General features: G+C 40.8%; 1 pseudogene; it reads right to left on the bottom strand.

The window, feature by feature from the left end:
• Positions 1-21,828: 21,828 nt before the first annotated feature.
• On the bottom strand, positions 21,829-21,925 carry LOC126029441 (uncharacterized; annotated as a pseudogene).
• Between the last annotated feature and the right edge of the window lie 5,579 nt (positions 21,926-27,504).

Below are 27,504 nucleotides of genomic sequence, written 5' to 3' on the forward strand. Positions count from 1 at the left end.
CTGTAGGGTATTTGCCTTGGGTTCAATTCCAGGCATCCCATATGGTTCTCTGAGCCTGCCAGGAACAATTTCTGAGTAGAGCCAAGCATAACCCCTGAGTACCACCTGGTATGGCCAAAAAATACCCCAAAAAAATGGTCAGCTCTAAATACCCAAACCAATGTCAACAACAGTAGAATCAAGAGACCAAAACTATAACAAGCTATACACAAAATATATTTGTTACACCAGGCTTAGGGCGGAAGTGTGGGATGCATACTGGGAACTATGGTGGAGGGAGGGCAACACTGGTGGTTGGAAAAGCCTTAATTCACTGTCACTATGTAATTAAAATACAACTGTGAAAGACTTGTAAGTCACATTGGTCTCAATTTAAATCAAACTTTTTTAGTGTTTTTGTTTTGTTTTTGTTTTTTTATTTTGGGACCATACCTGGCAGCGCTCCTAGCTCTGTGCTCAGGGGGATCACTCGTGGCAGGGCTTAGGGGACCAAATGTGGTGGTGGAGATCATACCTGGATCAGCAACATGCAAGTGCCCTACCCACTGTAGATCACTTTGACCCCCTAGTTTATAGTGTTTCCTCCCAAAAAGGCAAACAATTGGGTTTAAAAAAAAAAAAAAAAAAAGCATTCTTGGGCCAGAAACATAACAGGGGTCAATGTGCTTGCCTTGCATCCTGCTTACTCTAGTGCTAATTTCTGGTACCACAAATGGCCTCCCATCCAGGGATCACTTCTGAAAATCACCAGAGGTGGAACAAAAACAGAAAAAGAAATAAGTTTTCCAAATAATTTCTGGGGAAATAAAACAATGTGTAAGACTACTAATTAATCTCAATATAAATACCATGACACTATTTTTATTTTTATTTTTTTCATGACACCATTTTTAATTTGAAGTACCATGATTCATAATACTGTTAATTATGGGCTTTCATGTATCCAAAGACACTTGTAGGCAAAAGTCTCATGTCTTCTCTCTGTTCCCTGATGTACACAATAGTCCATACACACAGGCCATGTATTCATCACACCAAACATACGCAGGCTATCCAGTACACTTATACCACATACAAATATGCACACATAAATACACACCACAAGCACAATCCACATGCACATTCATCACACAGAAATACAGTATAACACATACTCTGCGCACAAATGCACAACCTATACACACTACACACCCAACACATAAGCCATATACCCACCAGTTATTTTTATATATCACACTCACACAAAGATACTCCTGTTGCAAAAACTTTGACACATAATAAACACTAAATATAGACACACAGTGCGTACACACACATAAAGCCTTTTTGAACAGAATGCATGTGCTGTCTGTATTTCAATCCACTCCTTTCCTCCACTGATGGCAAAATTGTGCCCTTTATTTTCAGATGGAAGAGCACAGCTCTGCAGGAGTGACTATTTCAAACTACAAAGTATCTAAATTGAATGAAAATTTAAATTAAATTTTTAATAAAAAATGAAGTTTATAGGAGCCATTGAGAAAGCACAGTGGATAGGGTGCTTGCCTTACACAGGGCTGACTGGGGTTGATCCTCAATCCCCAGCACCCTATATACTCTCTAGAGCGCATAGGGGTGATTCCTGAGTGAAGAGCAGGAGTAACACCTGAGCATTGTCAAGTGTAACCAAAAAGTTAAAAAAAATGCAGTTTACAGTAGAAAAAAAAAGTATAGGATTTCAAAAATTCACACTTCAAAGTATACTGAATCACTGCAAATTTAAAACCTTGAGTCTGCCATTAGGGGAAGAATGGAAACCTCTCCTGCAATCTGGCACATTCTAATGATGTGTTTCTTACTATGACTCATGCCATAGATGCCTGGCACAAATATAAAAGGAAATAACCAGACTGACATGAATGGAGAATACCAATGATGGGAGAGGAGCTGTTTGGATAAGTCAAGCCCTTTCGAGCCATCACTAATGGATCCTCTAACTGCCCACACTAGCTTTAAAAACATTTTTATGCTGACAGTGTTGGGGAAAAATACTAATTTCTGGAGAGGGAGAGGTGTGGGTTTTTTTAAATTTTCAACTTTCTCTAAATGCATTGTCCACTAAAAAGCTCTCAGATCTAAAGTTCTGTTTCTTTGATTGTCCTAATATAAAATTTTATAGCTAAAGATTACTGCTTTCAAGCTTAGAGATGGGAAGGATGAATAGAGGATAAGTAAGGTAATAAAGAAAGTTAACCAGTGGGAGATGAGACAGAGGTTTCTCCAATATGAGCTTCTCAAAGGGGCAGAGCAATTGAAAAGAACATAGGGTTAAAGAAAGTGGGTTATATACATAACTCAGGAGTGCAGCCTAATTCTCCATATGGCACATAATATATGCCAAATATGTTCACATTGAATCATGTTGATTGTTTATTAATTTGTTTTCCATTTATTTTGGGTTATCCATGATTATGTTGCATTATATTTATGTTGTAGGAGCCAAACTATATGAATTGGTTTTGGTTGTGTTTATTTGTTTTTAATCTATCATCATACTAGGGTTAGAAATATAATAGAGTAGGTAAGGCACTTGTCTTACACAGTCAACTTAAGTTCAATGTTTAGCACCCATGTAGTTTCCCAAGCCCCACCAGAAGGGGTCCCGGAACACAGAGCCCTGAGCACTTCCATGTGTGGCCCCAAAACCCTAAATAAATAAATAAATCTACCACCATACCGACCAAAGAAATTGTGCAAAGTAAGACACTTGAGCCAATTCCCAGCATCACATGTGGTACCCTGAGCCCCACCAGGAGTAATCCCTGAACACAGAGCTAGGAGCAAGCACTGAGCACATTGCTTACATGCAGCTGACCTGGGTTCAATACCCAGCATCCCATATATTCAAGATATCCCAAGGCCATCAGGAGTAATTCCTGAGTGCAGAGCCAGAAGTAAGCCCTGAGCACCACAAGGTACAATCCAAAAACAAAAAATTAAAATATATAATTTAATAAAAATTCCTTCTCAAAAAAAATTAATAAAATAAAAGGGGGCCGGCGAGGTAGCACTAGAGGCAAGGTGTCTGCCTTGCAAGCGCTAGCCAAGGAAAGATCACGACCGTGGTTCTATCCCCTGGCGTCCCATATGGTCCCCCCAAGCCAGGGGCAATTTCTGAGCGCGTAGCAAGGAGTAACCCCTGAGCATCAAAAGGGTGTGGCCCGAAAAGCCAAAAAAAAAAAAATTCCTTCTCTTCTTACATGTCAGAAACTGGAGAACATTAGTTCAACTAAATTAGGTGCATTTGTCTTGAGTTTTTTAAGCCTCAAAATCTGTACAAAAAGCACTTTACTGCTAAGTTGACTTCTAGTCTTAAAAAAAATTGTATTTCTGTTCTTATAATTTTCCTTCCATTTAAAGGATTTATGTGATTTTCTTTCACACCCAGTTGACATAATTTGAAAATAACACAATTTCAAAGTACAGATAATTTCCATGCTCTCTAATTCACTATGGAACATTAAACTTAGTGAATAATTTCCTTCATCAAAAAATTCATATATCCCTGAAGGAAAAACGTCGAATATGAGAAATCAAATATTTATATTTGAATATGAGAATATATTTGAATATGAGAAATAAAATATTTATATTTTTTAAAATATAAACATAGTGGTTTGAGCGATACCATAGTGGGTAGGGCATTTGCCTTGCATGCAGCTAATCCAGGCTCTATTACCTGCATCCCATATGGTTCCCCAAGCCTGCCTGGACTCATTTCTGAGCGCAGAGCCAGAAGTAACCTGAGTGTGGTCTAAAAACAGAGAGAGAGAGAGAGAGAGAGACAGAGAGAGAGACAGAGACAGAGAGACAGAGAGAGAGAGACAGAGAGAGAGACAGAGAGAGAGAGACAGAGAGAGAGACAGAGACAGAGAGAGAGACAGAGAGAGAGAGACAGAGAGAGAGACAGAGAGAGACAGAGAGACAGAGCACTTCTACAGCCAATAGGGTGTTTGCTTTGATACTACTAACCCAGGTTCAAATCAATCCGGCACCACATAGCTCTCCTGAGCTCTGCCAGGAGTGATCCCTAAGCACAGAACCAGAAGTCAACCCAAAAAGAAGAAGACAATTCCATTAAAAATATAAAGATAGGTTCACTGAAAACCTGCACCTCCAGTGCTCGCCATGGCCAACAGAAAATCCAAAGAAGTCATTTCCCTAGATTGGGGCTTCTGGGAGCTTTGGCAGGCCCCCAACCGTCCCCCACTTCTTCCCCCGGCCTCCAGGCCTTCCCTGGGTGCCAGCACTGGCGACCAGAGAGGTGAGTATCAGGAGGACCCTCTTAAAGGGGCCCCCAGGCTTTCCCAGAACTGCCTCCAGCACTAGGGGGGAAGGGCACAGTAAGGAGGGCGGGCAGATGTCTGGCTTCCGGTTCTCTACCGAATCCTTTCTTGATCTGGAGGCTAGCTCTAGCCAGCATGGGGTTTGGGGAGACCCCAGGCTAAAGGCCTTCTCCCTAGCTTGGGGGTGCTGGGAGCCTTGGCAGGCTTTCAGCCATCCCCTTCTTCTTCCCCCGGTCTCCAGGCCTTCACTGGGTGCCAGCCCAGGCAGTCACAAAGATGGGTCCCTCTCTTGGGGGGTGCCAGAAGTTGCTTGGTTGCACTAAGGCAGTCACTGACAACTTCTTACCAGTCTTCATTTTGAAAATCGCTCAGGGGCGCCCTCACATGTATAGTATATATTAATAATATTCCCTATGATTAAGGTATGTTTTTGCATATGCAGAATATCCTCTTGTATTCTACCCTTTCCCACACCCCTACAAGCTCATTCTTAGTCCTTCACCTCCAACCATCATTATCCCACATTTACCCTTTTCAGCTTTAGTACTGCACAGGCCAAACCACAGACCAAAGTGGTGCCCCGGATTTAACACCCCCCAACACGTATACGTTCTTTGAATATTTAATATATATTTCCTTAACAGCTTTAACTCATACTAAATATGCTCTTATACAGTGACGATTTTCCCCACTTTTTGTCTGTTCTTCTCTTTGTGTGCTATTCAATAAGGAATTCTGGTAAAAAAAAAAAAAAAAAAAAAAAGAATCCTTCAGTTTAATGTTTATGTTTGAACCAAGTCACGGGGATTGTTGGACTTGTTTTATCTGCCCCCATATGCATCAATATCTCCATATGGCGTTGTTCCTTTTTTGCATAGGCACATTAAATGGGAAAATACTATACATACAAAAAAGTTCTTATCTAATAGAGATAGGAACACACAAATCTTGTAATGTAATGTGACCTTACACCCTAAACATTGACATAATGACCTGGCTCAGGCATCAGAAGAATGGGCATTCTCCATTCACCCCTGAACCAGGGAAGTCATCTACGAAAGCACCAAGGTTGTATATAACATCACCTGGAGACTATCCTCTACCAGCGAAGACCCTACCGTTGCTCTGGCATCGACCTGCTCAAGAGAGACTCCCCTTAACACTGAGAAAACTTAACAACAACAACCTGCTTTCAGGACAGGGCTCTCTGCATTGCCCTCTAATTGTGAGGTGAAACTAGAGGACATTTCACATCATCCTGACTTTTTGATGTAGAATGTGCAGATTCCAGGATCTTTGACTGCAAAGACCTGACACCAACAACAGCGACTGTTGTGAAGAATGGAAGTGTATTGGCACTACAGACAATAACTTGGATTGGACAACCGAGAATGCCTGGAGCCTAGAGTTGGTCTTAATGCCAGAAAACTTCAGGGGTAGGATCTCCTTGTATTTAGGCCAAGGCTTTTCCTTTCTATTCCCCCATATTTTGGTGGGCCTATGCAAGCAACAATTGCCACTCTAACACCGTTTTTACTGTGCTCCTTTGACTCTAATCCTTAAAAAAAAAAAAAACTTTTGAGGTTAACTTAAACTAATATGCATGTGCATAGAACTGTAAAAAAAATACTATGCTTTCAATGTTAGGGGAGTTACATAAATTTTGTGGCTTTAGATTGCTTTGTGTACTACTAGAAGATGTTATAATATACTACAATCTGGGGACTTGAGGGACAAAGTAATTGTGTATAGGTTCTGTTTTATTTTTCTTAATGTTCTTTGGCTGAAAGTTTAAAATTAAGGTGTCAGCAAGGAGATTTCTTCTGAGAATTCTGTTTATGGGTGATTGTCTTCCCACTGTAGCTTTACCTTGTCTTCTTTCTTTGCATCTTTGTTCTCATAATAAATAATAAAAAATATAAAAACAAAAGAAAGTCCAAGGAAGGCATCAAGACCAAGAACAACAATTTTATTAATTTGAAAGTGGCAGGTAATGCTGATTAGTGGTACAGTTTAAGATTAAAGGACATGCACCACTTAGTAAACTCTGTGGTATATGAAAGCCTATTATGAACAAGATTTGTCAATGAGGCAGATCAAATTTTGATTTGATGGGCAAGCAACTAATGAAGCAGGCATACCTGCATAGTTGGAAATGGAAGATAAAGAAATAATTGATGTATTTCCAGCAACTTGCAGGAAGAATCTACTTAAAAAAAAGGGGGACCTGCTACATTGCTCCAGAACTCAGTTCCGCCAAGCCAAGACATTTACAATTTGGTTCCTGACTTTTTTACAATTTTACAATTACAAATTTACAATTTGACACCCTGACTACTACATTAGAGTTGCCTCTATTCTTTCATTTCCTTTTACCCATTCCTTTATTGTACATAAACACATTTATATATATTATATATAGGGGCTGAAGTGATGGAATGCTTGCCTTGAGTGCTCAAACTGAGTTCAATCCTCAGCATTCCATATAGTCCCCAGACCATTGAATGCTAAGAGAGGAGTAGCCTGTAAAGATCACTAGATATGACCGAAAACCAAAAAGAAAAATAAAGAGAGAGAGAGATGAAAGAGTTAGAATCAAGGTAGGGATAACCAAAGTCACAACTACTGTTTAATATTGACTTGAATAATTTAGCAAATGAAGTTAGAAGATAATACAAAAGAAACAAGCAAAACTATAAAAAGGAGAAACATTATATAAGTTCATCAAAAAAATTTGAGGAAATTAACTGCCAAAATAGCAAACAATAAGGGGCTGATTATAAAGTAAATGATACACATTGTTCTTTCTTTCCTAAAATAGGGCATGTTCTTGCATTCAGCCAACCTGGGTTCAATCCCAGGCAATCCTATAAACCCCATAAATCCCTGAGTGCAGAGTCAGGAGAAAGTGCTAAGCACCACAAGTGTGGTCCCAAAATCAAAAATATGTATATTACAAAAAATATATAATCTTACTGCAACTGCAACAGAATTTCTTTACATATAAAGAATAATATCTAGGAACTTAAGAAATGTGGTAGATGGGCCAGAGAGGAGCCTCAGTGTTAGAACTTTTTTTCTTTGGGTTTTTGGTCACACCCAGTGGCGTTAAGGGTTACTTCTAGCTCTGTGCTCAGAAATCACTCCTACCAGGCACCAGGGACCATATGGGATGTCAGGATTCGAACCTCTATCCATCTTGGATCGGCTGTGTGGAAGGCAAACGTCCTACCGCTGTGCTATCTCTCCAGTCCCATAGTGATAGAACATTTGACTTGGGAAGAGAAGGGAGAAGGAGAAGGAGAAAGAGAAAGAAAAGAAGAAGGAAGAGGACTACAAGGAGAGGAGAAGGAGGAAGAGGAGAAGAAAAATAAGAACAGGCTGGAGCGATAGCACAGCAGTTAAGCTGTTTGCCTTAGAGGCGGCTGACTCAGGTTTGATCCTGGGACTCCCATATGGTCCCCCCAAGCTGCCAGGAGCGATTTATTGAGCACAGAGCCAGAAGTAATCCATGAGCACCACTGGATGTGGCCCAAAAACCAAAAATAAATACAATTTTAAAGAAAAGGAAGAACAGGGCCCAGAGAGATAGCACAGCGGCGTTTGCCTTGCAAGCAGCCGATCCAGGACCAAAGGTGGTTGGTTCGAATCCCGGTGTCCCATATGGTCCCCCATGCCTGCCAGGAGCTACTTCTGAGCAGACAGCCAGGAGTAACCCCTGAGCACCGCCGGGTGTGGCCCAAAAACCAAAAACAAAAACAAAAACAAAAAAAAAAAAAAAGAAAGAAAGAAAAGGAAGAACGAGAACAACAAGAACCTGTTTCATATCTGTTTTCTAGACCATTATCAGAAGGAAGCACTTCTCTTGCCAGATCCAACAACTCAGTTTCATAGCCAGCAAGTAAAATCTATAAAGCTAGAATAACTAATAAGAAAGAAGACTGCAAGCCATTGACAAGTGAGGAAACAGTAAACCGAAAACTGCCATTGGGAGGGTCCACACCCAGCAGTGCTATGGGGTTACTCTTGACTCTTTAATCAGGAATAATTCCTTAGATGCTGGGGATTGAACCCAAATTAGCCAGCCCCATGCACAAGAAACACCCTACCTGCTCTACACTCTGAAAACTTCCATTTCATATGTATTTTCATTTGTATGCTCATATAATGTATGTCAATCTGAAGAAGTTAGTGTTTATCTCTAAGATGTAAGATTACTGATAAATTTTATTTGTAATATCATTTATTATGAGTTTGACTATTTTATAGGAAGCAAAGATGGGAGCCTGAAAATAGCCCAAAGAGCTAAAGAGCTAGCTTTGTATGCTGAAGCTCCAGATCCCAACCCTGACACTGCACTAAGACTGTGCCTGGAAAGCTGTTGAATGCTATATTAAAATGAATTCCAAAGTTTCATAAAATTCTGGCAAGCTTATAATGTACCTAACTAGACAGATTTCTGAATTCACATCTCAGATCCACTTCACTTTAATAAGAAAAATGTTGGTGTTTGTTTACTATGTATATCCAATATATATAGTATACATAAATATATATACACACATGTATATTTTTTTCCTCCTGGTTATATACCAAAGGAGATTCCACAAAACACAATCTTCTCAGAATTTTTTCCTCTAGAAAACAAGAACAGGGGTTGGAGAGGTATGACAGCAGACAAAGCACTTTGACTAGACAAAGCACTTTAATTGTCAGGTTTGATCCCTGACAATCCATATTGTCCAGAGCCCCAGAAGGAATAATTCCTGAGTACACAGCCAGGAATACCACCGGGTATGACCCAAAACAAACCAAAAAATTATAATGTGGGGCAGAAACAATGGCACAGTAGTAGGGAGTTTGCCTAGCATGTGGCTGACCTAGGACAAACCACAATTTAATCCCCCGGAGTCCCATATGGTCCCCTGAGCCAGGAGTGATTTCTGAGCACAGAGCCAGGAGTAACACCTGAGCATCACCGGGTGTGGCCCCCCAAAAATTAGAATGTGGCTTATCGTATAATTTAATTTCCATTTTAATATATTAAGAATTTCTTTGGGCCCAGAGAGATAGCACAGCGGCGTTTGCTTTGCAAGCAGCCGATCCAGGACCAAAGGTGGTTGGTTCGAATCCTGGTGTCCCATATGGTCCCCCGTGCCTGCCAGGAGCTATTTCTGAGCAGACAGCCAGGAGTAACCCCTGAGCACCGCCGGGTGTGGCCCAAAAACCAAAAAAAAAAAAAAAAAGGAATTTCTTTAAGATCAAATATGGAGTCACCTGTTTTATTTTTGTTTGTTTTTGTTTCTGGGCCACACCTAGTTGTGCTCATGGGTCACACCTAGTGGGGTTCTAGGTATCATATGCAGTGCCAAGCTTTGAACCCAGGTAAGGTAAGTATAAGGCAAATGCCTTACCCATTGTTCTCTTTTTTTTTTAATTTTTTATTTTTAATTATGAGAACAAAGATGCAAAGAAAGAGGACAAGGTAAAATTACAGTGGAAGGACACTCACCCATAACATAATTCTCAGAAGTCCCCTTGCTGATATCTTAACTTTGAACTTTCAGCCAAAGAACATTAAGATAAATGAAACAGAATCCATGTACAATTTCTTTGTCCCTCAAGTCCCCAGATTGTAACACATAATATTTCTTAACAGCACACAAGGCAATCTAAAGCCATAAAACTTCGGAACTCCTTAAACATTAGAGGCATAGTATTTTTTACATTTCCATGTACATGCATATTAGCTTAAGTTAACCTCAAATTTTAAATGTTTTTTTTTAAGGATTAGAGTTGAAGGAGCACAGTAAAAACGGTGTTAGAGTGGCAATTGTTGTTTGCATAGGCCCACCAAAATATGAGGGGCATGGAAAGGAATAACCTTGGCCTAAATACAAAGAGACCCTACCCCTGAAGTTTTCTGGCATAAGACCAACTCTAGGCTCCAGGCAAGCTAGATTGTCTAATCCAAGACATTGTCTGTAGTGCCCACACACTTTTCACACAGTCTCTGGTGTTGGTTTCATGTTTCTGCATTAAAGATCCTGGAATCTGCATATCCTACATTGAAGTCAGGATGTGGAGCATCTTCTCGTTTCACCTCACCATTAAAGGGCAATTCAAGAAATATATATGTCTATTTACTGGATTACATGATATATAATATACATGTATATATAGTCTTTGGAGGTCACATCTGACAATGTTCAAGGCTTACTTTTGGCTCTGAATTTAGGAATCACTCCTAGCAGTGCTTGAGGGACTGTGTTCTGTGCTAGGTATTGAACCCAGATAGACTAAGTGTAAGGCAAGTGCTTTATCTGCTGTACAATCTCTCTAGCCCCTGAGGTCAGCTATTTTAAATGTTCTAATAATGGGGACCAGAGCAATAGTATAGCAGGTAAGGCATTTGCTTTGTACACAGCATTCTAAATGGTTCCCAGTACATCACCAGAAATAATCCCTCAGTGCAGAGCCAAGAGTAACTCTTGAGTATATCCAGGTGTGCCATCATCCAAAAACAAGCAATAAAATTAAGTTCCAGTAACATACACTGTGCAGGAGTGAAATGTGTCGTCTGTATTCAATATTCAGAAGATGTAAGGTTCTTTCTCTCAAGCTTCTGAGCCCACTAGGGCAAATACATATATACATGCATACATACACTGAGTTTTATTTCTGGTAATGCTCAAATTCTTATGTTCTCATTTATTTAAATTGTTACTCCTGGAGATGTTCAATTTCTGTTGTGCACTTACTAAAATCTCTCATTATAATTACTTATCTCATCAGTCAAATTATATTAAGAATTAAAGAATTAAGATTAAAGAATCAGGCGAGATAGAACAGTGAGTAAGATGTGCCTTGCACACAGTCAAGACAAGTTCAATATCCAGTATCACATACAATCCCCAGAACTCCCACAAGAGTGATCCCTGAGCACAGCTTAATATGACCTAAAAACAAACAAACAAACAATAAGAATCGGGTGCTGGAAAGAAATAGGACAAGGATTAAGACACTTGCCTTGTATCCTAGCAAGCTCAATCCAAATACCCAGCACCACAGATGATCCCCTAAGTATCACCAGCAGTTACCCCTGAGCAAAAAGCCAGGAATAGTCCTTAAGCAATACTGAGTGTGGTCCATAACCCTCCCCTCAAAAAATGTTTAAAATTAGGGCTGAAAAGAGAGATAGTACAGGGGTAAAATTCTTGCCTTTCATGTAACCAATATTTTTCAATTCCCAGACTGTATTAGGCATTAGGTTTCCTGAGCATAGTCAGAAGGAAGACCAGATGTGGTCCAAAAAATTAATAATAATCATATACCAGTGAACTGAGATGCAAGAGTTAAAGTACTCACTTTGTTTTGTTTTTTTTTGTTTTTTTTTTGTTTGTTTGTTTTGGGGCCACACCCGGCATTGCTCAGGGGTTCCTCCTGGCTGTCTGCTCAGAAATAGCTCCTGGCAGGCACGGGGGACCATATGGGACACCGGATTCGAACCAACCACCTTTGGTCCTGGATCGGCTGCTTGCAAGGCAAACGCCGCTGTGCTATCTCTCCGGGCCCAAGTACTCACTTTGTTAAACATAAATAAATCAGAAAAAGTTATACAAATTCTGTCAACAGAACTTTCTATGCTAAATGAATCAATACAAAATATATTTTGTTCAGAAAAACATTTTTCTGTTTATATCAAAGCAAAGTACATTACTTATTAGAACACTTACCTCTTCCCAGAGAGCTAGCTGCAATTATTTCTTTTGACTCATTTTTTGTTGTGGTTTTGTTCCTTTATTTTTGTTTCTGGGTCACACCTGGCAGTGCTCAAGAATTACTTCTGGCTCTGCACTCAGAAATTAACTTCTTCCAGGTGCAGGAGACCATACAGGGTGCCAGGGATTTAACCCAGGTTGGTCACATGCAAGGCAAATGCCATACCTACTGTATTATTGCTCCAGCCCCTTGACTTCTTTAAATGTTGATTTTTGTACCATTGAAAATTAATGTGCAATTAGGTAGTTCTGTTTAAAAAGACAAGAGCATGTTTTTCTCCCAAGAAACAGAAACCATAATATAGTAATGAGAAACTAAAGAGCAATTCAGAAATGCTTTTAATTATAATAACCACTCTTGTTAGCTCAGCACAAAAGTAATCCTGAAAAGAGAACCTGCCTGTGTCATACACCTGGAAAGGTGTTTTTATTTTTCTTCTGACAACTACTCTTTAGATTTACAAGAAGGAAGTGATTAGCAAAACTTAACTATATTATTCTGTGCATGAAAGCATGCCATGGAGAGGCCTATTGGTCATCTCTGCTAGTTGTCATGTTAGAATATTTTGGTGGCTTTTTCTATGGGGGCCCACCCCTTGCTGTGATCAAGGGTTACTCCTGGTTCTGAGCTCTGGGATCTCTCCTGTCAGGGCTCAGGGGACTATATGGAGTGCCAGGGATCAAACCCATATCAAATTACCCTGCCCAATATACTATCTCTTAGGCCCACATCTCATGGGTTTTAAACCTCATAGGTTTGGGATGTATACAAATACACATAGAAAACAGAAAAGGACCAAGAGAGTGTCAATGAGGGTATCAGGTGTTTAGAATCATACTAAACATTTACTTTCCATCCAGGTACAACAGAAGAATTGGCATATTGAGCTGGGCCTGGTCACATGACAAGAAATTTAACCATAGAGTGGAACAGTTACTTCAAAAACTTGTGAATTGGGGCCAGAGATATTGCATGAAGGCGGTGTGTTTGCCTTGCATGCAGAAGGACGGTGGTTCAAATCCCAGCATCTCATATGGTCCCCTGAGCCTGCCAGGAGAGATTTCTGAGTGTAGAGCCAGGAGTGACCCCTGAGTGCTACCAGGTGTGACCCAAAAACAAACAAACAAAAAAAAAAAACACTTGTGAATTGAGCAAGACACTCTTCAGCTTCACTTAAAAAAAATGACCCTTCATAACTTCAGGAATTCAAACATGGGGGACTTGAAAAATGGAGCAACAACCATGAAAGGTTTCTAAATGCCAAAATATATAATTCAAAGTCAAAAGTGTGTTATGAATAGGTGGTGTTTCTGGCAATGCTTGCCCACATTACATTTGACTCCAGAGTAGCCAGGTTGAAAAAGGCCTGGCTTAATCTTCCATAAATAGACAATTAGGGTAGCCCCATGTACAACCTTTCTTTTTTACTGAATATCTGCCAAAGAAGATGTGTGGCATGTGCAGAGAAACAAGAACCAAACTTGAGACAGCAGCCAAATGAGGCAGGAGCAACTGCAGGTGGCAGCTGAGAGCAGCGAGCATTCTGTGGATCAGGTGAAGCTGGCCTCAGCCTCATCTACAACAACAGGCAGCTCCCAGCCATCATCATGAGGGCTCAGCTTCTGCCAAACTCCTCACCACAAAGAAAATGTCTGCCATGCCTACCTGTCATCCCTCCCTGGAGCAAGCATGCCTCATCTTGGGCCATTGGGAGCTGACTGTGAAAGGTCAAACCTAATGATACATATGTCCTCAGCAAGGAAATATTCCCCTTGCGTTGGCCAGGAATGGGGAATGTAAGCCAGAAGGAATAGCTGGGTCAGCTGAACGGTTTTGATAATATACGCCCAGCCACAGCTTCTGGGATCTTTAAGGTTCTCAGACAGTGATCTCTAAACTGAGTTAAGAGCCTGAGCTTATCTCCAAATAAAATACATGGATTATCATTAAATAATAATGACAGGGTCAAAGTGATAGATCAGTAGGTAAGGCATTTGCCTTGCATGTGACCGACCCAGGTTCAATCCTCAGCATCCCAGGAGTAATTTCCTAGCAAAACCAGAAGTAATTCCTGAATGCAGAGCTAGTAGGAACTCCTGAGCATTGCCAGATGTGGCCCAAAAAAAAAAAAAGTAAATCATTTAAATAATAATGACAATCTATTAATAATGTTATAACTGCAGAGATAGCTCAAAGAAATTCTGTGCATGTGATGCATGCCGAAGCCTAGATTCAAACTTATCAACTAAGAAAAAAATAAAATTCCAAAACAGGTCATTTAGTCTAGAAAAGGGCAGTTATTCTGTCATCAGGCACAGGAAACCCTATATTTTTGTTTTTGCACCATGCCAGCAGTGCTCAGGGCTTACTTCTGGCTCTATGCTCAGAGTTCATTCTTTTTTATTTTGGGGGGGGGTCACACCCAGTGGCACTCAGGGGTTACTCCTGGCTCTGTGCTCAAAAGTCACTCCTCCTGGCAGACAAAGGGGACCATATGGGATGCCAGGATTCAAACCACCATTTGTTCGAATCTGCTGCATGCAAGACAAATGCCCTACCACTGCTTATCTCTCTGGTCCCAGAGTTAATTCTTGGGGATACTCAGGACTATACATAATGCCAGGGACTGAACCTAGGTCAGCTGCATACAGGGCAAGCATCTTACCTGCTATACTATCTCTTCAGCCCCAAAACTCTACTCTTTTAAAAATAACTTTTCTGAGGGCTAGAGCAATAGTAGGGTTTTTACTTTGCGTGCAGCCAACACTAGTTCAATCCCCAGCACCATATATGGTCCCAGGAGCCCTGTTAGGAGTAATTCCAAAAGCACAATCTGGTGTGACTTAAAAAACAAACAATAAAGCTCCTTTTATCCCCTCTATTGATGCTGCTATGACCAAGGCTTGCACATACATACCTGGTTGAGCAATAGCTGGCACATTTAATTGAAGTATTTGCAGGATAACACATCAAGTTCTGGGCTTCCACACTCAGTCCTGGTGCTTTCTGTGGGCTGGTGTTTTATTTATGGACCTAGCACAGGTTCTGCATTCTAACACTTATAGGGGTGGCTGGGCTGAAAGCCACTTTTGGGTGCTGGGGAAATTAGGGCCAACATCCTGCTGTGCAGCATGCTCAGAGATCACCCCCAGAGATGCTTAGGGGACCACACAGTGCTGGGAATCAAACTGGATTAGCTGCATACAAAGCTAGTGCTTTAATCTTTGTACCCTTCTTTCTCAATGGTAAAAACTGGTATCCTTGGAGCCTGAGTACATTGAAAGCCTCCCTCCTTGCTGTACAGCCTCTGGGCACCCAAACACACCTCTGGTGGATTCTTTTTTTTTTTTTTTTTTTTTGGTTTTTGGGCCATACCCGGTGGTGCTCAGGGGTTACTCCTGGCTGTCTGCTCAGAAATAGCTCCTGGCAGGCACGGGGGACCATATGGGACACCGGGATTCGAACCAACCACCTTTGGTCCTGGATCGGCTGCTTGCAAGGCAAACGCCGCTGTGCTATCTCTCCGGGCCCCTGGTGGATTCTTTTTTGTTGTTTTGTTTCGTTTTGTTTTGTTTTTGGGTCACACCCCATGATGCTCAGGAGTTACTCCTGGCTTTGCACTCAGAAGTCGCTCCTGGCAGGGACGGGGTACCATATGAGATGCTGGGATTCGGACAGGGGTCCATCCTGTGTTGGCTGTGTGCAAGGCAAATGCCTTTGCATGCAGCCAACTCAGAGTTCAATCCCCTGCACACCATAATGTCCTCCAAGCACTGCCAGGACTGCTCCCTGAATGCAAAGCCAAGAGTAAGCCCTGAGCTTACTCTTATTTTCCAATAAATTGGAAAAGTGTCTCCAGAAGTGTTCCCCAGACATCGTGTGTGGAGCCTCATCCTGACAAGCAGCAACAATCATAGTCGTTGTTCGGGTGGCATCAAGCCAGGGTCCCGACAATGCTCAGCTACCTTGGGGCCAATGCCTTTGAGCACCACTAAGCAGATGTGGGAGACCACACTAGCCTCTTCTGTCTCTGCAGGCACTTCTCCCCATGAGGCCCAGACCAGTTTCCATATCACTGGGTGTAGCCCAAAATAAACAAAAACAAAAAAATATGATTTATGACTGAAACCCAGCTACAATCATGTTTGTAATCATGGTGTTTAAATAAAGATATTATTTTTAAAGTGGTGTGTTATTAGTATTTTAGGGTCACATCTAACAGTCTGGAGCTTACACTTTGGAAGGAAAGAGAAAACCACACCCAGAGGTGGCCAAGTTTTAGGCCTAACTCCACATTAAGTAATCACTCACTTGTGGTGGTGCTCAGGGGCCTATATAGGGTGCTGAGGATCAAACCTGGGTTGATCAATTACAAATCAAGTGCCCTACCTGCTGTATTATCTCTCTGGTCCTGAGCACTTTAAATACTGTATTTTCTTTATGTCCTATGATTTCAAGCCTTAATGCTATAGTAAAGGACCTGAGACTACCAGAGCCCACCAGGACAGAAGCTGTCCAGACTGCTGTGTGTGTCTGGATACTTTCTGCACTCACCCTATTCTCACCCTGCCTTTCCCTCTCACCCCCTCAGTGAAACACAGTGGCAGCCTGAGTTTCACTGAAGCAAGTCTTTTCCTCTGTTTACAACTCTTCTAATGTGTTTAAGTAGTTAATATAGAAAGCGATGGGCTGTGGTAAAGGCTTTGCATACAGGAGGCCTAGTTCCCCCAACGTACCACATTGTCCTGGAGATATAGCACCAGCACCAGGCCAAGAATAGTCCAAAAGAACCTAAAGATGTGGCCAAAAAGTCTCCCCCAACTTCCCAGCTGAAGGGAACTTCCAGCTGAATGCATTTTCAGGCAGATGTTAGAAGTGTGGAGTGGGACATCCACATACCAGGAAAACCCTAACTCCTCTGAGCACCACCAAGAGTGAGTGATTACTTAATGTGGAGTTAGGCCTAAAATCTAGCCACCTCAGGGTGTGGTTTTCTCTTTCCTCCCCAAAGTGTAAGCCCCAGAATGTTAGATGTGACCCTAAAATACTAATAAAACCTCTTTTAAAAATAATATCTTTAGTTAAGCACCATGATTACAAACATAATTGTAGTTGGGTTTCATATTCTGAGGTCCATAACTCCTCAGTGCCATAAGTCTCTGGTCTATGGAATAGCCACTCTGAGGGGAAATATTCCTCAAAGTGAATAAAGCCACCAGCCCTGGTCTTACTGCTAAAGCTAATGCCTGGCATACAGGGAGCCTTAATACTGGCAATATAGTGCCCCCAAGCCCAGCAGACCCTTGTCCCTTAGTCCCTGCAAGCAGAGTAAGGAATGTCATCTTAAATGTCCATTTTATTCAATATGTACATTGTACCAGGGGTTGAACCAGGCCTCATGCATGCAAGTCCTACACTCAATTACACTACCACAAAGCCACATTCCAGACCCAACTTCTGTTTCCTATGTCAACCAGAGCATGGAAATTCCTTTTGTTCTCCCTGGACCTTGCTCACTGTTTACCCCATGCAACTGTTCAGTTCCAGGTTCCGGATGCTCATCCTCCTTTCAAGAATGAGGTCTACCGCTTTATGTAGAGAGTAGGCACCTCTTCGGAGTCCCTCCCACCACTAGGAGTTGAGAAAGCAGGCCCAGTCCTGACAGAACACTACTCAAGCAGTCAGCAGGGCTCCCGGAAAAGCAAACAGGAGTTTCTAGAAGATGAAAAGATTCCCAGAGGCTTTTGTGGTGTTTTTGGAGAAAGCCTCTGGGCAGATCACACGCTGTGAAAGGTTCCTTCCAAACTGTGACAATTCAATAAGGCCTTCAGCAAATGATGAGCTTTTTGTACTTCCCTTCCATGAGAGCTGCCCTTGCTCATTTGCAGGGAGTTTGGGATGACACCAATGCAGAAGCAAGGTTCTCTGAACACTGTTCCACTCCATAGCTAAGCTGGCAGATGGGCACAGGCAAGAGGGCGGGGAGTTGGCTGAGGGTTCCTCTGAAGTTAGTGTGGCACAGCGACACAAAGGAAAGCATGAGCTCCCATAAACCACCACCAGCCCCTTGACCAGTTGTAGGGGAATTAAAACAGCTAAAGGGGAATGTCCATATTGTAGAAACGTTTGTTTTTATTCATTTTATGCTGAGGTCCAGAAACATTTTATTTGATTTAGTTTTATTTGTTTTTCATTTTTTGTTGTTTTGTTTTTGGGTCACACCCGGCAGTGCTCAGGGGTTACTCCTGGCTCTATGCTCAGAAATCGCTCCTGGCAGGCTCAGGGGACCATATGGGATGCCGGGATTAGAACCACCATCCTTCTGTCTGCAAAGCAAACGCCCTACCTCCATGCTATCTTTCTGGCCCCTTTATTTGATTTATTTATGTATTTAAAACTTTATTTAAGCACCGTGGTTACAAAATTGCTCATTGTTAGTGGGGCCAGAGTGATAGTACAGTGCTAGGGTGTGTTTTGTACACGGCTGACCTGGGACGGACCTGGGTTTGATTCCTGGCATCCCATTTGATCCCTGAGCCTGCCAGGGGTGATTTCTGAGCATGGAGTCAGGAGTAATCCCTGAGCACCTCCTGGTGTGCACCCAAAAAAAATAAAATAAAATAAAATAAACTTTCATTGTTGGGTTTTAGGTTTCAGTTATACAATGTATGCCTAACCTTCACCAGTATACCCTTCCTGCCACCCTTCCTGCCTCTATTCCCCTCCAAGTCACCCCTCCACCTCTCTGTCTCTGTCTCTGTCTCTCTGTCTCTGTCTCTGTCTCTGTCTCTCTGTCTCTCTCTGTCTCTCTCTGTCTCTCTCTCTGTCTCTGTCTCTCTGTCTCTGTCTCTCTCTCTGTCTCTCTATCTCTCTCTGTCTCTCTCTCTCTCTCTCTCTCACTTGCTTTGGTTTTTGGGTCACACCCGGCAGCACTCAGGGGTTACTCCTGGGTCTACACTCAGAAATCACTCCTGGCAGATTCAGGGGGCCATATGGGATGCCGGGGTTCAAACCACTGACCTTCTGCATGCAAGGCAAATGCCTTACCTCCATGCTATCTCTCCGCCCCCCCTCTCTCTCTTTCATTCCCTCCCTCCCCCTTTTTGGCACTGTTGTTTGCACTAATTTTAATGAAGGGGTGCCCTGTTAGTTTCTCCACTTTCAGCACCAAGTTCTTGTCCAGAGTGATTAGTTCCAACTATCATTGTCCTAGTAGACCCTTCTCTACTCTAGCTATACTCACTGCCCTTTGTGATGAGCTTTCTACACTAGGCTGGTCCTCCTAATCTTTGTCTCTATTGTCTTTGGGTATTATTTCCATACTATCTCTTTTTTAAATATTCCACAAATAAGTGAGATGATTCTATGTCTATTCTTTTCCCTCTGGCTCATTTCACTCAGCATAATAGTCTCCATGCCCATCCATGTTTAAGCAAATTTCATTACTTCATTTTTCCTAACAGTTGCATAGTATTCCATTGTGTAGATGTACCAGTTTCTTTAGCCACTCATCTGTTCTAGAGCACCTTGGTTATTTCCAGATTCTGACTAATGTAAATAGTGTTGCACTGAACATAGGAGAGCAGAAGGCACTTTTGTATTGTGTTTTTGTATTCCTGGGGTATATTCCTAGGAGTGATATTGCTTCTATGGATTGTTCCATTCCTATTCCAATTGCTATAGAAGCTCAATTTCTAGCTTTTTGAGGAATGTCAATATTGTTTTCCTAAAAGGTTGGACTAGTCTGCATTCCCACCAGCAGTACATGAGAGTCTCTTTTTCCTGCATCCATGCCAGCACTGCTTGCTCTTGTTTTTTGTGATGTGTGCTAGTCTCTGTGGTATGATATATTTCTTTTTTTTTAACTTTATTTATTAGTTGGTTGGTTTTTGGGCCACACCCAGCGGCACTCAAGGACCACTCCTGGCTTCTGCAGACAAAAATTGCCTCCAGCAGCTGGAGGACCATATGGGATGATGGGAATCAAACCAGATCCCTCCCAGGTCAGCTGCATGAAAAGCAAACGCCCTACCGCTATACTATCTCTCCGGCTCCCATTGTTGTTTTGATTCACATCTCCCTGAAGATTAGTAATGATGACTATTTTTATGTGCCTTTTGGCCAATTGTATTTCTTCTTTAAGGAAGTGTCTGTTCATTTCTTCTCCCTATTTTTGATGGGGTTAGATTTTTTTTCTTGTGAGATTCAATCAGTACCTTGTATGTCTTAGATATTAATCCCTTATCTGATGGGTATTAAAAAATTGTTTCTTCCATTCTGTGGGTACTTTTTGTATCCTAGTCACTATTTCCTTTAAGGTACAGAAACTTCTGAGCAATACCACTCCTAGAGATATACCCCAGGAAAACAAAAACACAATACAAGGGTCAGAGCAATGGCACAGTGGTAGGGCATTTGTCTTGCATGCGACTGACCCAGGATGAACCTGGATTCAATACCTGACATCCCATATGGTCTCCCAAGCCAGGAGCAATTTCTGAGCGCACAGCCAGGAGTAACCTCGAATGTCACCGGGTGTGGCCCAAAAAACAAAAAACAAAAAACAAAACAAAAAAAAAAGAGCTTTAAAAAAATACAAAAATGCCTTCTGCATTCCTATGTTCATAGAAGCACTATTTACAATAGCCAGAATCTGAAAACAACCCAGGTGACTGACAACAGATGAGTGGTTAAGAAAACTGGTAGATCTACACAATGGAATACTATGCAGCCATTAAGCAAAATGAAGTTATGAAATTTGCTTTTACATGAATGAATATAGAAATTATGCTGAGTGGACTGAGCCAGAGGAAAAAGAATATAGATATAGAACAATCTCACTCATTTGTGGCATATAAGAAAAACAAGAGATAGTATGGTAATAATATACAGAAACAATAGAAATAAGGGTCAAAGAAAAGAATAAATAAGGGTCAGGAGAGAGAGAGAGAGAGAGAGAGAGAGAGAGAGAGAGAGAGAGAGAGAGAAGAAAATTGCCTGCCCGAAGGGTGGGGTTGAGGGAGGGTGGAAGGAAAAAGGGAGACATCAATAGCAGGAAGGGCGCACTGGTAAGGATGATATACATTGTATGACTAAAAATCAAGAATGAGCAATTTTGTAACTATGATGCTTAAATAAATCAATTTAAAAAGCAACAACAAATAAATAAATAAACAAACAAACACAGCTGAAGGTGAAAGATAGGCCTCATGTTCTGGTCTTCTCATTTGCCTAGTTTTCTACCAGCCAAATATTTATCTTTTCCCTTGAAATAAGTTTTTAGCATAGATTCATCTTTGTTACTGTTGTTGCTGAAACTGCTGCCATGGGAAAATTCACTCAGGACAACAAACAGGAATTAAACCCTGTAGAGTCCAGGATAGTGGAGCTCAGGAAACATGAGGCAGCTCCAAGGATCAAATTTGGGACCTCATGTAGTCAAGGCATACTCTCTACCATTGCTGTACAACTGGCATGCCTTAAAACCTATCTGATAAAGGCCAGAACTGGACCTCAAACTCAGCTTTTATTTCCAGTTTTTGTTATCAAGATACAATTTATAACAACATTAACAGTTTTATACTAAAAATGCTACTGCACCACCCCCGACCAACAGAGGCCGTCATCCCTACTCCACCATTCCCAAGTCCGTCCCCCTTCCCCTTGCCAGCCTGTTTCCAGTTCTGTTGTTTGGCCATGTTTTTTTGTTTTATTTTTTTATTATTATATGGAATGCTTCACAAATTTGCGTGTCATCCTTGCGCAGGGGCCATGCTAATCTTTCTCTGTATCGTTGGCCAATGTTATACTCTGTTTAATCCCCATCAGTTGGGCTCTCCTTAAATAATGTGCCGTACTACTCACAACCTGGCTCTCCTATATTAATTAGGAAATCTGTTGGGGGGCCGGTGAGGTGGCGCTAGAGGTAAGGTGTCTGCCTTGCAAGTGCTAGCCAAGGAAGGACCGCGGTTCGATCCCCCGGCCTCCCATATAGTCCCCCCAAGCCAGGGGCAATTTCTGAGCACTTAGCCAGGAGTAACCCCTGAGCATCAAACGGGTGTGGCAAAAAAAAAAAAACAAAAAACGGAAAATCTGTGGGGAAGCATGTCTTTTTTTTTAATTCTCTTCATATTTTATTTTGAATCATTGATTCTGAGACATGAAAGAGTTATATAAAACTTCCAAAAAAACAGTTTTGGTTTTTAAGACAAAGATTCAGAATTTCTTGTTCAAATGCTGCCATCTGGTGGACAAAGGCAGCAGCTTTCACACACACCCACTATAACCCCAAAATAGGTTTATGGGGGTAGGGGGACAAAACAAAAACCCTGATCACCTGGTCTTTAAGCAAAGATTAACCATCAAATTGTGTGAGAAACATATTCCCTGGAACACATATAGGAAATCATTAACTTCATATTCTACTAATTCAATCCATCAGAATACTTTGTCCATCAGAAATGGCAAAGTCAAAGCTGCAGAGTCTACAGACAACCTACTTAATAGTTAAATGCATAGAAAATGTGTTTTCGGAGGTGTGTCTTTCCGGCCAGAGTTGTGGATAAGACAGACTCTGCTGGGCCTCTTAAGCTTGGCAGACATTTTGGGGCTTTCCCGGGCTTGCTTCAACCTGGGAACTTTGATCTTCTCTGGCATTCATCCCCTGACGGCTTGCCTCGGCTGAAGTGAGTGTTTCCAAGCCGAAGTTGTGGATAAAGCTGACTCTGCTGGCCCCCTTAAGCCCACCTATCAGGGGTAGAAGCAGAGGAGCGTGGCCACACACTCCACCTAGCCAATGAATACCACCACAACATGTAGAAAAACCCACAGCATAAGCGTGACAATGGGGAAACTATGCAGACCAATTTCAGCCATAGAGAATGAAGATGGAAACTCTGATGACCCAACAATTGCCAACTACCTAAGCAATCTTTCAGAAATGGAGTTTAGAGAAGAAATATGGAGGTTGCTCACAGAACTCAAAGAAAGTATAAATCAGAACACTAATAAAAATCAAGAGAATATGAAGATAGAAATCAGAAAACTCCAAACTGAAATATCAGGTCAAATAACAGGTCTGAAAAACTCAGTATACAAATTGAAGAACATAATGGATGAGCTTTCCAACAGGTTAAAAGCAGCTGAGGATAGAATTAGTGTGCTGGAAGATGAGATGCATAACAACTTTACATAGCAGAAGAGATTGGAAAAAAGCCTGAAATCAAAGGATCAGACAATGGAAAAGTTACTCAAAGAATATGAGCAGATGAAAATAGAAGTCTTTGATAAGCTCAACAGAAACAACTTTAGAATCATTGGAGTCCCAGAGACCCAAGAAGAAAATCTCCAGGAAGAATCAATAGTCAAGAATATCATCACAGAGAAACTACCAGAGCTAAAGAAAACATGTGACCAAATCCTGCATGCCCGAAGAGTACCAGCTAAAAAAGACCCCAGGAGAGACACATCCTAGTCACCATGATGAATCCCACAGATAGAGATAGAATACTGCAAGCAGCAAGATCAAAAAGGGAAATTACATTCCAGGGAGCATCCTTGAAATTGACGCAGACCTGTCACCAGAAACACTCAAGGCCAGAAGGCAGTGGTGGGATATAGTGACAAAACTCAATGAAATAAATGCTTCGCCAAGAATACTGCACCCAGCAAAACTCACTTTCAGATTTAAAGGAAGTATACATGGCTTCACAGATAAACAACAGCTCAAAAACTTTACAGACTCAAAACCAGCCTTAAAAGAAAAACTGAAAGATCTATTCTAAAGACAAGACAGAACAAAAAACACACCAAACTTCTACACAAAGATGGCAATAAATCCCATGACAATTATTTCTCTCAATGTCAATGGACTAAATGCACCAGTTAAGAGGCACAGAGTGGCGAAATAGATCAAAAAACTGAAGCCAACCTTCTGCTGCCTACAAGAAACACACCTGAATAGTCAGAATAAACATAGACTCAAAATCAAAGGCTGGAGGAAAATCATTCAAGCAAACAACACTCTTAAAAAAGCGGGGGTGGCCATACTAATATCAGATGACACAAACTTTATACTCAGAAAAGTTGTAAGGGACAAAGATGGATATTATGTACTAACCAAGGGGTTTGTACAGCAGGAAGAAATCACTCTCCTAAACATATACGCACCCAATGAGGGACCAGCAAAGTATTTCATACAATTGTTGACAAATCTGAAAAAGGATATCAATAATAACACAATAATTGTGGGAGACCTCAACACAGGCTTTTCAACACTTGATAGGTCAACCAAATGGAAACCCAACAAAAATATACTAGACCTGAAAAGATAAATGGAAGAAAGAGACCTAGTAGATATATATATATATATATATATATATATATATATATATATATATATATATATATATATATATATATATAGGACACTCCATCCTCAGAAACCTGGATACACATTCTTTTCCAACATACATGGGTCATTCTCCAGGATAGACCACGTGCTGGCACATAAAACATACCTCCATAAAATCAAAAAGATAGAAATTTTGCAGGCTACCTTTGCTAACCACAAGCCTCTGAAGTTAGATGTGAACTACAAAGGAACACAGAAGAAAAAATTTAACACCTGGAAATTAAACAGCCTACTACTGAACAACCAGTGAGTCCAAGATAAAATCAAAGAAGAAATCAAAAATTTCCTGGAAATAAATGGCAATGAAAACACAAACTATCAGAACCTATGGGATATAGCAAAAGCGGTACTGAGAGGAAAATTATAGCTTTGCAAACACACATCAGGAAGGAAGAAGGAGCATACATAAATAGCTTAATGATGCAGCTTATAGAATTAGAAAATGATCAACAAAAGAAACTAAAAATAGGGAGACAGAAAGAAATAACAAAGCTGAGAGCAGAAATCAATGCAATGGAAACCCAAAAAACAATCCAAAAGATCAACGAAAGCCGAAGTTGGTTCTTTGAAAAAATAAACAAGATTGATAGACCATTGGCAAAACTCACAAAGCAAAAGAGAGAGAAACTTGATAACACGTATTAGAAATGAAAAGGGGGAGATCACTACAGATACTGCAGAGCTTCAAAGGGTATTCAGAGAATACTTTGAGAAACTCTATGCCACTAAATATGAGAATCTGGACGCGATGGATAAATTTTTTAACTCATATAACCTTCCACGGTTGAATAAAGAAGATGTAGCATATCTAAACACTCCCATCACTATTGGGGAAATTAAAACTGTAATCAAAAAATTTCCCAAAAACAAAAGCCCAACCCCTGATGGATTCACGAATGAATTCTTTCAAACATTTCAAGAGGAACTACTACCAATACTGGCCAGGCTCTTTTATGAAATCGAAAAAACAGGAACACTTCCAAATAGCTTTTATGAAGCCAACATCACCTTAATACCAAAACCAGATAGAGATGCTGCCAAAAAAGAAAATTACAGACCAATATCCCTGATGAACACAGATGCAAAGATCCTCAACAAAATCCTGGCAAACAGGATCCAGTGCCTCATCAAGAAGATCATTCACTGAATGAGGGAAGTAGAAAGCCTGTCTCGAGAAAAGGTGTAGGGGGGTGGGGAGGAGGGAGATCTGGGAAATTGGTGGTGGGAATGTTGCACTGGTGAAGGGGGGGTGTTCTTTACATGACTGTAATCATACAACTATAATCATGTTTGTAATCACGGTGTTTAAATAAAGATAAAAAAAAAGAAGATCATTCACTTTGATCAAGTAGGTTTCATCCCAGGAATGCAAGGCTGGTTTAACATCCATAAATCTATCAACATAATACACAACATAAATAACAAGAAAAATAAAAATCACATGGTCATATCAATAGACGCAGAAAAAACATTTGATAAGGTTCAACACCCATTCTTGATTAAAACTCTCAGCAAGATAGGAATAAAAGGAACCTTTATCAATATATTTAAAGCCATCTACCAGAATCCAGTGGCAAATATTATCCTCAATGGAGATAAACTAAAATCCTTCCCTCTAAATTCTGGTACAAGACAAGGCTGTCCGCTCTCACCACTCCTATTCAACATAGTACTGGAATTACTGGCTATAGCGATTTGGCAAGAAAAAGATATCAAGGGAATCCAGATAGAAAAGGAAGAAGTCAAGCTCTCACTGTTTGCAGATGACATGATACTCTACTTAGAAAACCCTAAAGACTCTACCAAAAAGCTTCTAGAAATAATAGATTCATATAGCAAAGTGGCAGGCTACAAAATTAACACACAAAAATCAATGGCCTTTTTATACACTAATAATGATAGGGAAGAAATGGACATTAAGAGAACAATTCTATTCACATTAGTGCCACACAAACTCAAATATCTTGGAGTCAACCTGACTAAAGATGTGAAGGATCTATACAAAGAAAACTATAAAACACTGCTCCAAGAAATAAGAGAGGACACACGGAAATGGAAACACATACCTTGCTCATGGATTGGCAGGATCAACATCATTAAAATGGCAATACTTCCAAAAGCATTGTACAGATTTGACGCAATTACCCTAAAGATATCCATGACATTCTTCAAAGAAGTGGATCAAACACTTCTGAAATTCATTTGGAACAATAAACAACTTCGAATAGCTAAAGCACTCCTTGGGAAAAGGAATATGGAAGGCATTACTTTCCCCAATTTTAAGCTGTATTACAAAGCAATAGTTATAAAAACAGCATGGTATTGGAATAAAGACAGACCCTCAGATCAGTGGAATAGGCTTGAGTACTCAGAGAAGGTTCCTCAGACATATAACCACCTAGTTTTTGATAAAGGAGCAAGAAATCCTAAATGGAGCAAGGAAAGCCTATTCAACAAGTGGTGTTGGCACAACTGGTTAGCCACTTGCAAAAAAGAGAACTCAGACCCACAGCTAACACCATGTACAAAGGTAAAATCTAAATGGATTGAAGACCTTGATATCAGATCTGAAACTATAAGGTATATAGAACAACATGTAGGTGAAATACTCCAGGACATTGAGACTAAAGGCATCTTTAAAGAGGAGACAGCACTTTCCAAACAAGTGGAAGCAAAGATAAACAGATGGGACTATATTAAGCTGAGAAGCTTCTGCATCTCAAAGGAAATAGTGCCCAGAATACAAAGGCCACCCACTGAGTGGGAGAAATTATTCACCCAATACTCATCAGATAAAAGACTAATATCCAAAATTTACAAGGTACTGCCAGAACTATACAAGAAAAAAAACAACCCCATCAAAAAATGGGGAGAAGAAATGAACAGACACTTTGAAAAAGAAGAAAGGCAAATGACCAAAAGGCACATGAAAAGATGCTCAACATCACTAATCATCAGGGAGATGCAAATCAAAACTACTATGAG

This window comes from Suncus etruscus, chromosome 1 (assembly GCF_024139225.1).
Source record: "Suncus etruscus isolate mSunEtr1 chromosome 1, mSunEtr1.pri.cur, whole genome shotgun sequence".
In the NCBI taxonomy this organism is placed as follows: Eukaryota; Metazoa; Chordata; class Mammalia; order Eulipotyphla; family Soricidae; genus Suncus; species Suncus etruscus.